This window comes from Pinus tabuliformis, chromosome 4_1 (assembly GCF_031772625.1).
Source record: "Pinus tabuliformis cultivar Carrire ecotype Pingquan chromosome 4_1, CPIR1, whole genome shotgun sequence".
In the NCBI taxonomy this organism is placed as follows: Eukaryota; Viridiplantae; Streptophyta; class Pinopsida; order Pinales; family Pinaceae; genus Pinus; species Pinus tabuliformis.
The window spans coordinates 737,549,226-737,561,336 of record NC_142303.1 but is presented as its reverse complement, the minus strand read 5'-3'; positions in this window follow the sequence as shown (position 1 = coordinate 737,561,336).

Below are 12,111 nucleotides of genomic sequence, written 5' to 3'. Positions count from 1 at the left end.
CAAACACACCACTGCAAAGATCCTAGCAACCACTGCAACATTGATGGACATACAGAGGAGAAGTGTTGGAAGTTGCATCCAGAGCTAAACCTCAAGAACAAGAAGAAATATAATAAGAAGAAGAATCTCATGGCCATTGATTCGAGCAACCAAGTTGAAAGAAACTCGAACGTGGATGATAAGATCGTCTGTACATCAATACAGAAGGAGGTAAATATGAGTAGCCTTTAAAACCATGAAGAGAAATAAATGACCAAACTCTTCCATGTAAAGATACAGATCAAGAAGACGAAGTCTGATGCTCTGTTTGACTCAGGATCACAAGCGAATCTCATTGCAGCAGATCTAGTCAAGAAGTTGGAGCTGGAAGTTTGTGATCATCCAAACCCATATCCACTGGGATGGGTACATAAGGATGCAGAGTTGAAGGTAATAAAACAATGCAAAATTAGATTTGCTATTGGTGCTGATTTTATTGATGAAGTAGATATGTATGTGGTTCCCCTTGATGTATGTGGAGTCGTGTTTTGGAGTCCATACATGTACATGCGTGATGAAATATTCATGAGGAGAGATAACCAGTATCGACTCATCAAGGATGGAAAATCGTTCATCATCAACGCGTAATGGCAAGTCAAAAATTTCATTGGTAAGTGCCAACCAGACCAAGAAATTGATTAATTCCAGCAAGAAATACGTTTTGTTGTTTTTAAGAGAAGGTTAGTCCGTAGAGGATTCAATAAAAGGCAAGGCATCCCTAGAGGGGTGCATTAAGAAACAAAAACAACATTTGGAGGAGTTGTTACAGGCATACAAGGACGTGTTCTGAGAGCCTAAAAGGTTACCCCCTAAGAGAGAACTAGAGCACGAGATCCAGCTATTGCCAAATATTGGGTTGTATAGGCAATCTGTTATAGAAGCAAGTGAGGCGAAGAAACAATTGCATTAGCTGCTGGAACAGGGTGTCATTCAATTGAGTACATCACCATGTGGGTCACCTATGATCATTGTGCTAAAGAAGGATGGGACTTGGAGGATGTGTATAGATTACAGGGCATTGAATAAAATCACGTTCAAGAACAGATACCCCTTGCCCAGGATGGATGATTTGCTAGATTAGTTGCAATAAGAAAAGTATTTCACCAAGCTGGACTTGAAGTATGGATATCACCAGGTTCGAGTCAAAGAAGAAGATACATGGAAGACCGCCTTCAAAAGCGGACAAAGTTTGTATGAGTGGTTAGTTATGCCATTTGGCCTATGTAATGCACCAACTACATTTATGAGATTAATGAATGATGTACTGCGCTTTTTTATAGATTCATTTATTATTGTCTATTTGGATGATATACTGGTATATAGTGCTACCTGGGAGGATCATATTTCACATTTGACACAGGTGTTGGAAACATTGAAGAAGCACCAGCTGCTAGCAAATCTCAAGAAGTGCGAGTTTGCGCACAATCCTGGGTGTATTTGGGATATGTGATTGGTGGAGGAGAATTGAAGATAGATCCTTCCAAGATGGAGACCATCATGAAATGGCTGGTGCCTACTAATGTTACTAAGGTTGGGAGTTTCATTGGAGCAACACATTACCTGAGCAAATTCATAGCCTCGTTTTCAGTGGTAGCAACACCACTCCATGCCAGAACAGCAAGTGGCAAGAGTTTCCAGTGGGGAAAAGGGTAATAGAAGGCTTTCGATGAGTTAAAGAAGAAAATAAGTGAAGCACCAGTTCTGGAATTACCAAAATTGCAACAACCCTTTGAAGTGGAGATAGATGCGAGTGGGTATGCTATGGGAGTCGTCTTGATGCAAGGAGGAAGGCTTGTTTGCTACAATTCTAAAGTATTTCATGGGGTAGTTCTTAACTACCCTATCTACAATAAGGAACTCTATGTCATTGTGCAAGTTGTGAAGAAGTGGAAGCACTATTTGATGGGAAAGGAGACAATAATCCACATGGATCACCAACTGTTATAGTACATGCTGACCTAGAATAAGCTACAACAGACCAGGCATTACAAATGGATGGGGATTTTACAACAATTTCATTTAGTGATCAAGTATAAGAAGGAAAGCACAAACAAGTTGGTCGATATGCTTTCAAGGCCACCCACAACAAATATTACAACTTTAGGGACTCTTATGCACATGGATCCATTCACCCATGATGCATACAAAGAGGCATATTTAGAAGACGATGATTTCAAGGAGGTGTATCAGTAGTTGCAAAGTCAGAGTCATGTGAACGATGGCGACAACACCATTAAATACCATCTCCAGGATGGGTTACTCTATAGTCTGGATAAGCTATGTGTTCCTAAAGGCGAGCATTTGCGGCTACTTAGAGAGGCTCACACCTCCAAGGTTGCAGGGCACTTTGCTGTAGGGAAGACCGTGGCTAACTTGTAGAGGTATGTGTATTGGCCCAAGATGCAAGAACAAGTAGCTAGGTTCATAAGAGGATGCATGCCTTGTTGTTCCAACATGCCTAGCAATAGGAAACAAGGTCTATATCATCCCTTACATGTACCTATCATCCTTGAGAAAACATTTCTATGGACTTTGTGGGAGGTTTATCGAAAACCAGGAAGGGACATGACTACCTCTTTGTGGTAGTTGATAGGTTCGACAATATGTGTGTTCTGATGCCCTTTAAAAATACCATCAATGGACAAGAAGCAACAAAATTGTTCTTTGGACAGGTCTGGGTACACTTTGGGATACCAAGGAGCATCATTTCAAACAATGATACAAGATTTCTCAGTGCATTCTGGACTAAATTGTGGGATAATATGGACACAAATTTGAAGACATCTACAACATTCCATCCAAAGAAAGATGGGCAGACAAAAGTAGTCAACAAGACTTTGGTACAGCTTATGAAGTGTTACAACCAGAAGTATCCAAAGACCTAGGATGAAAATCTGGTATATAGACGACATTCTTATAACAGATTGGTCCACACTTCTACAGGAAAGTCCCCATTTGAAACTTGTTTTGGATATTTTCCACCTTCACCTTTGGATATTGCATATGGATAGCAAGGAGGAGTGAAGGAAGACATTGCATGAGATGATTTTAGGGATGAAAAATTTAGAGAGAAGACCAGGCAGATCCATTTACAGGTACATAAAACACTGCAGAAGTCGCAGGTGAAGTATAAGGCCAGGCATGATCAACATAGAACAAAGAAATCATTCAAGGTGGGAGACAAAGTATGGCTACAATTGAACAAGGAGAAGTTGCAGGGGCCTGTTATGAAAAGCAAGGCTATAAGGTATGGTCCCTTTGAGACACTGGAAAAGGTTGGTGATAATGCCTATAGACTCAGTTTACCACCATATATGCACATTTACTCGGTTGTAAATGTAGAGAATTTGAAACTCTATGATCCTTCCATGCTAGACAAGGAAGAGGAACATGTCCTACCTTCTGTGGAGGATTTGGCACCAGACGCCTAGGCAGAGTTGACAAAAGATACAATTTTATAGAAGAGGTCCATAACTACAAGACAAGGGAAAAGAAACCTTTGGCAGATTGGGTTAAGGGACAACTTCCAGGCAAAGCTAAATGGTACGCCAGAGAGAAGGTGGAGGAAAAATTTCCTCATCTCATTAAGTAAAAGATTTTGGGGACCAAAGGCCTCCAAAAATGGGGAGGTGTAATTTGAATTGGATCATTATATTTTTTTTCATCCATCTCGATGCATTTGGAGTGGAAAAAGTGGAGGAATCAACTGATGGGACCGTTTTTACCAGTGGGACCTAGTTTGGCGAAACGGGGTCTAAAACTTTCTGGGAGCATTTTCAGGCCTCAAATGACGTTTTTTGGGGATAAAAATTTTCTTCTCAAGTGAAACACCTTTTCATGCTATTCTACACAAAAAAATATTTCCAACGACGTAAGAATCGCGTTAATCAGAGTCTGTATGCAAAATTTATGCCACTCAGAAGTTGACCATCTTGGTTTCACACCTATAGTTCGGGAGGATGCTACATCAGCCCCCATTATTCATGGAAAAGGGGATAGCCATGTGTTTTTGATGTAAAATACTCTAGAAGAGTCTATTTGGTAACTCCAGTTAAGAGTTGATGTAGTCAACTCTTTCGAGATCATTTTGTTCCATAGTTGAGGAAAGATAGCTAGGAGAGATAGGAGGTAGAGCACACATAGAGGATCTGTGCACTGTAGCATACCATGGGCCACATACATTACTTCTTTGTATCCGCAACCATATTTCCAGACAGAGAAAGAGAGTGAAATAGCCTCACCTTCTAGCTGGGTTTTCTCTCGAAAGGGTTTCCCAAGAGAGCATATATTGTGTATTATGTGTGTGTGAGCTTATTTTTCTGTTCTCTACTTTTCTGCTTGATTTACTTTTACATGCATGCACTAATTACAATCAAATTTATAGATCTAAAAATTAAATAAAACTGTAATAGTTTAATATCTCATATTTTTAATATAATATTATCAGATCTGTTGTGATGAACTGTCTAGTGCAATATCCACAACCTTTTATGGATTAGGGGGGTGGGGGGCAACAACAACTTTTATGAGCCCCCCTTGGCGGGGGTTCGGGGGCAGTGCCCCTGAAGCTAAAAATAGATGAAAAAATTCCTTGTAAAATATTGTAATTTCATAGTCAATATGGGTCATTCATTAGGTGGATGATTTGACGGTAGAAGTTATGTTAATTTAGGGATTTTTTACCCTTGAAGGAAACCCTCAATTTATATGAGGGAATTGTATTGCGACTATGTATTATTATTTTGAGTGAGAGAGAGAGAGGAGGTTTTGTGAGAGCGAAGAGGAAATTACAGTGGATCTACTGTAGGTTGTATCTATTCATTTTGCTGGATAATATAAAAGGAAGGAATCCCTGTTTCTTCATGGACGTAGACCAAATTGGGTGAACCAAATATATATGTGTCTCTCTTGTTTTATGAATTTTCTATGTTTGTGTTTTCGTAATATTTTATGTGTTCTATTTCTCTATAATAGATAATTTTCTAATAACTGGTATCAAATTTGAAGGTCTATTTGGCTAATAAAATCGCAGGATAGAAGGGTTCCTGGTTCAAGTGGGAGAAATGGCAAAAGACGGTAGGTCTAGGGTCGAGAAATTTAATGATCAAAACTACTATCTGTGGAAGATGCATATGTGAGATTATATGTATGAGAAATATTGACACCTACCATTGAGCGGAAAAACAAAGTAAGCCGGCGAATATGATAGACGTAGAATGAGATATTCTCGACAGAAAGGCATTAGGAACAATACGACTGTCTGGAAGCATCGATGGCATCCAAAATTTCGAAGGAAACAACAACATAAGGTTTAATTACAACATTGGAAAAACTATATGAAAATCCCTTGGCCTCAAATAAGGTATTTCTTATGAAGCGTCTATTTAATATGAAGATGTCAAAAGGTGGATTTGTTTCTAATCATTTAAATTAATTTAACACGGTTACCAGTTAGTTAAGTTCTGTAGAGGTAAATTTTGATGATGAAGTTAGGGCTCTGTTGTTTCTGTGCTCATTGCCAGAAATTTGGAATGGCTTAATCATGGCTATCAGTAACTCTGGCTCTGGATCTAGTACTTTAAAGTTTGATGCTGTCGTTGATGCCATCCGTAGTGAGGAAATGCAACAGAAAAGCTTTGGTGAGACATCAAGTAATGATTTAACTACAAAGACTAGGGGAATAAAAATGGAAAGAGGAAGGAGCCCAGGAAATTGTAGTAAGTCAAGAAAAGGTAGATCCAAATCCAAATTAGGGATAGTGTGTTGGAAATGCGAGAAGAACTCCTAAAAAAATACTGCAAATATCAGAAGGGAAAAGAAGGAGATGGACATCAAGAGAATAATCATGAAGCAAATGTGAAAAATGGTGTGTTGCAATATGATTTGATTCATTCATTAGAAAATATTATTGATGCATGGGTGGTAGATTCAGGGGCCTCATTCCATGCGACACCTTATAGGAAACATTTTCATGACTATGTTCAAGGATATTTTGGACAAATTTGTTTGGGTGATGATAAACCCTGTAAAATCGTTGGAATGGGTAAGGTTTTTATAAAGCAACAAAATGGAAACCAATGGCTATTGAAGGAGGTAAGGCATGTTCCAGATCTGAAGAAAAATATAATTTCAACAAGATAGTTGGGAGGTGAAGGCTGTGTAACTAGTTTTACAGACAAAACCTGGAAGGTCACTAAAGGAGCCCTGGTAATGGTAGAGTGAGAAAAGGTTGGTACATCGTATTTATGCAATGGTATTTCTAATTCTATTAATGATTTAACCTCCAAAGGAGCAAATACAACACTCTGGAATCATAGGCTCGGGCATATGAGTGAGAAGGGGATGTATATTCTTCACTCAAGAAATTTGTTGCCAGGTTTGAAGCATGTTGATTTGGATTTCTGTGAAAATTGTGTTTATGGAAAGAAGAAGAGAGTCAAATTTATCAGAGTTGGGAAATAAAATAAGAGTGAAAAATTAGAGCTTGTGTGTACAAATGTTTGGGTACCTTCTCAGGTATCATATCTCAGTGGCTCTCACTATTACGTTACTTTTATTGATAATGCAACCAGGAAAACCTGGATTTATTGTATTTGGAATAAATCTGATGTATTTTATACTTTCAAGCAATTGAAGCTTTTGTTGAGAATGAGACAAGAAAGAAATTGAAGTGTCTAATATCAACAATGGAGGTGAATACTACAACAAATAGTTTGATAACTACTGTTCAGAACATGGAATTCATAGAGAGAAGAAAGTTCCAGGAATGCCACAGGAAATGGTGTGTTAGAAAGGATTAACATGACAATCATGGAGGGTTGAAGGTGCAGGATATTGCAAGCAAGATTTCCCTTACAATTTTTGGCGGATGTTGTAGATACTGTTGTTTATCTAATAAATAGAGGGACTTCAATTTCCTTGGATGCTGGTATTCCAGAGGAGGAATGGACAGGTAAAAAGGTAAACTACTCATTTTTAAATACTTTCACTTGTGAAGCCTTTGTCCACATTAATAAAGAAAATAGAACAAAGCTTGAAGCAAAATCAAAGAAATGTACCTTTATTGGATATGGTGTTAATAATTTTGGTTATCGCTTATATGATTATGAAAATCACAAAATCATTAAAAGCATAGATGTCATATTCAATGAAAAGTTCTTGTATAAGGATTAGATGCATGAAAAGGAAAACAAAGACTATGCAGTGCTTGATGATATTAGAAAAAAGGTAAAGGTACTTGAAAATCATAATGATCAACAGCCACAAAAACAAAAACAACCACAACAACAACATGCACCTCAAACCCTTGAAAGTGGTGTTAGAAGATCTATCAGGATAAGTAGACCCCATGAACGATATTATCCTTCATTATATTATGTATTGTTAGCTGTTTCTAGTGAACCAGAAAGATATGAAGAAGAAAAGTAGATAGAAACCAGGAAGAAGTGGGAGCAAGCCATGGAAGATGTTATGAAACCAGCTCACAAAAAGATAGAAAAGATAGATCAACACCTTAGAATTCAGCCTCTTCGAGGGGGCAGCCTCCTTTACATTACACAAATGAAAAATTCTTTGATGATACAAATGACAAGACCTCATTTCTATATATAGGAGTCTAAGGGGTCATAATATAATTAGAGCTGACATTACAATAACAATGTAAGGGCACAATAATAACAATAGTGGGCTTATATGGGGCACAATAATAACAATATGGGGACTATATGGGCACAACAATATAATAAGGGGGTTGTACTAATAACAATAAGTGGTTAGACTAGTAGTATAGTGACCTAACATGCCCCTCTCCTTCAAAAAGTGTTGTCCTCAATGCTTGAGTAGTTATTGCTACTTCTATATAAAATTCTTGTCCTCCCATGTGGAATCTTCAGTGGGTAAGTTCTTCCACTTGATGAGATACTCTGAAATTGATCGATTTCTTATATGTCGGGTTCTTGTTTCTGTTACTACTCTAAGCTCCAATATGACTTTTCCTTCCTCGTCAAGTTCTGGCAATATTGTTTGAACTGTGATCTTCTCCAACTTTTGAATGAGTGGCCACACTTCTTCATCCTTCTTCCATTCATACCTTGCTTCGTTTATCCAATCTGGTTGGATAATAGAAATGGCGCACAACAATGCTTCCACATCATCATCCTTTCTTGAGAGTGAATTTGCCACAACATTTTGCTTCCCTTTTTTGTAGATGATTTCAAAGTCATAACCCAACATCTTTGTGACCCATTTTTGTTTCTCTTTATAGGATAATCTTTGTTCTAAAAAGTATTTAATACTATCACGATCCGTTTTTACCTTGAAGTGTCTTCCCATTAGGTAAGGTCGCCATTTCTTAAGTGCGTGTAGTATTGCCAACATTTCCTTCTCATAAATATCTTTCTTGAGTGACATTTGTTTGTATTTATGTAACCATAAAAATACCCAATCGCCTACATCAAAAATTCTTTCATTGTGATGTTGATATGCCTGTTGTTTCATTCGATTCTGCACCAAAGTGGCGTTATCCTTTAAAAGTTAGAGGACTTGTTGTTGATGCTCGATGTGATATTTCACTACTTGAATATTTTTCTTCTTGAGATGTCCTTCTATATTGAGAGTTTGAGGAGTGGTAATTTCTTCCAATGCACTACAAGATATGGTCGGATTCATTTCTTGATGCTCTATGTGATCTTTCACTTCTTGAACATTTTTCTTCTTGATATGTCCTTCTATATTGATAGTTTGAGGAGTGGTAATTCCAGCCATTGCATTACGAGATATGGCCGGATTCATTTCTTATTTCTTGATGTGGTCTTTCACTTCTTGAACCTTTTTCTTCTTGATATGTCCTTCTATCTTAAGAGTTTGAGGAGTAGTAATTCTTTCCAATGATTTACAAGATATGGTCGGATTCATTTCTTCTTTCTCTGGGGTTGGTTCCTGGTGTATATACTCTTCTTTTGACGTTTCTTGATCCTTTTCTTCCTCCTCTCCACAATCAATGTAAAATAATTTCTTCTCAGCACACTTATGACCTTTAATGTATTTGTTATCACAATTGTAACAAAACCCTTTTTCTCATTTTTCTTCCAATTGTTGTGGTGTAACCCCTGTAGGTTGTGGAAGGCTAGGAGAAACAACACTTCCATCTTTATAGTTGTGAGGGGTAGACTTCCTTGTTGCCATAATTTTTCTTTCCACTTTGTAACAAAGCCCTTTTTCTCTTTTTTCTTCCAATTGTTGTGGTGTTACTCTAAATAAGGTGTTGCTCTTTGTATCCTCATAATGTGCTATCATTTCCTCCGTGAAAATTGACCATGTAACAAGTTGTTTACGAGAACAAAGCCCTTTATACCATAAAAATTGATCCGGATCTAAATATGAAGATGCAATACATACCTTTTGTAATAGTGGTACACCATGTAGATCAAAATATTGCTCCATCTGTAGTATCCAATTTACCGGATCCTTGCCATCAAACTTCCTCATATCACCTTTTCTTGATTTTTGGAGCTCGATCTTGAAATGACTGTAACTCTGTACTTTTAGATCTCTAAGTTCTGAAATTTCTTCCTGCGGTAGCCCTATGTGTTCTATTTCTAATCCCGCAAGTCTGATCAATATTGGATTCTGCAAGGAAGTGTTATGTCAAATCGCCCATGATGACCTGATTACAGACTGGTTAAGTAGAGCAAACTTGTACAAATTTCCACGTGTCACTATTTCAACCTTAGTACCTGAAACTAATATACAGATAACTAAGGAAAGTCCTCTTTTTGAAACTTCTGACGAAATTTCAATCTGTTGCTCAGAGAGAAAGTTATGACAATTTTCCCAAGGTGATATGTTTGGAATGTAATTCAGTAGTCTGCAAAAACTCTAACTTCCTTGGATTATATCTCCAAAAATATAGCGAGACAGGATCTGAAATTCGGAGCCGAGGTTCACAACGATGTCTTCTCAAATGGTTTTTTTTTAGCTTCTAAAACTTCGTAGTGAAAGAGTGATAGTGGAAATTCCACGATGACCTGTGTTAGATGAAATTTTGGAGTTTGCCAAAACCCTAACTTCCTCAGATCATATCTCTGAAAATATAGCAAGACAAGCTTTGAAATTCAGACCTAAGCTTTAGCGCGAGTTCTTCTCAAATGGGTTTTGTTTGAGCTTCTGAAACATCGCAGAAAGAAATTTATAGCGAAAATTCCACGATGACCTATTTAGAGCAGCGAAACCCTAGAATCAAAACCTTTGATACCAAATGTTATGAAACCAGCTCACAAAAAGATAGAAAAGATAGATCAATGCAAGAGAATTCAACCTCTTCGAGGGGGAACCTCCTTTACGTTACACAAATGAATTTTTTTTTTATGATACAAATGACATGACCTCATTTCTATATATAGGAGTCTAAGGGGTCATAATATAATTAGAGTTAATATAACAATAATAATGTAAGGGCACAATAATAACAATAGTGGGCTTACATGGGGCACAATAATAACAATATGGGGACTACATGGCACAACAATATAATAAGGGGGTTGTACTAATAACAATAAGGGATTAGACTAGTAGTATAGTGACCTAACAGAAGAAGAGATGGTGTCCTTGATGCATAACTAGACTTGGGACTTAGTCAAATTGCCTGCAGGTAAAATAACATTGTAGAATAAACTGGTTTATAGGTTGAAGGAAGAAGATGGAGGTAAACACAGGTATAACGATATAATTGTGGTGAAGGGGTTTGGAACAAAGAAAGGTATCTACTTTGAGGAATTTTTTTCTCTTATTGTTAAAATGACTTCAATTAAAACTATTTTAAGTCTAGTGGAAACATAATATTTGCATTTTGAGCAGTTAGATGTAAAGACAACCTTTCTCCATGGGGATTTGGAGGAAGAAATATATGCAACAACCATAAGGGTATGAGGTCAAAGGGAAGGATAAGTTAGTTTGAAAATTGAAGAAGAGCTTGTATGTCTTAAAACAAGCTCCAAGGCAGTGGTCTCTAAAATTTGACAGGTTTGTGTCTGAAAAAGGTTATATTGGATGTCACTGTTGGCTTGTTGGGGCCTGACCCAGGTTCAGAGTTAGTTAGCCAAACAAATCCTTGTACTACTGGCCCTTTTGGCAATAGTCTGTGGAGCGCGAACTGAGGTCTCACCCAAAGTAGTATGGGAGGGTGCTAGAAGCAGGGTCCCGCACCCTTGAGATGTTTGGGAGGTACGACTGGTCCTCTGTTTGTTCCTTTGCGCAGGTTTCTTCGCGAACTTCCCGTTCCTCATGGCCTGATACACTGCCTTCACGTAACCCTAACCAGGGGTTGTGCTGCGATTTGCGCTAATACCCACAATCTTACTTATATTCCAATGTTAATTAATTACCTTCGTCTACTTGAATGTATTAAGTTATAACTAGCAATACAAAACATTCATACAGGATTGCGTAGTAAATAAACAGTATACTTGCAAATTATATCCAATCATGCATTAAACCTAGAAAATGTACATAGAATTATAGCAAAAATTCTCTTTATTGATTCTCCCAATGGTTAAAGACTCGACCTGCCTTGCGCGCTCAACCGCAGGGGTCTGCGCACTCAGCTGCGGACTACTAGGTCTCTGCGCACTCAGCTGCAGAGCCTTATCCTACTCTATGACCCACAAACACACTTCACACTTCGATTCAATCACTTAGACTTCTCATGCTTTTCTTCCATTCATTATTGGTTATCTTTTACACTTAGAGCCTCGCTCTATTTATAAAATCCCATGGTTCGCGGACCATGGGTAGGTCTATCCAGCCGACATTACATTACAAAAACTAGGGTGGACAACCCTGTGACTCTATTATACTTTCACGCCTCGTGCCCATAATTTTCGGAGCTTTTACAAAAAGATTCGGTCAAAACTTGGGCTTTAAGCCCCAAAACATGCCTTTGGGGGATTCCATGCCCAACAGTAACTCTGACCATTGTGTTGATCTTAAATAGAAAAATGATGGCATCTATGTTATATTTTTATTGTATGTAGATGACATGCTTGTTGCAGGGTCTAACATGCAAGAAATAAATGT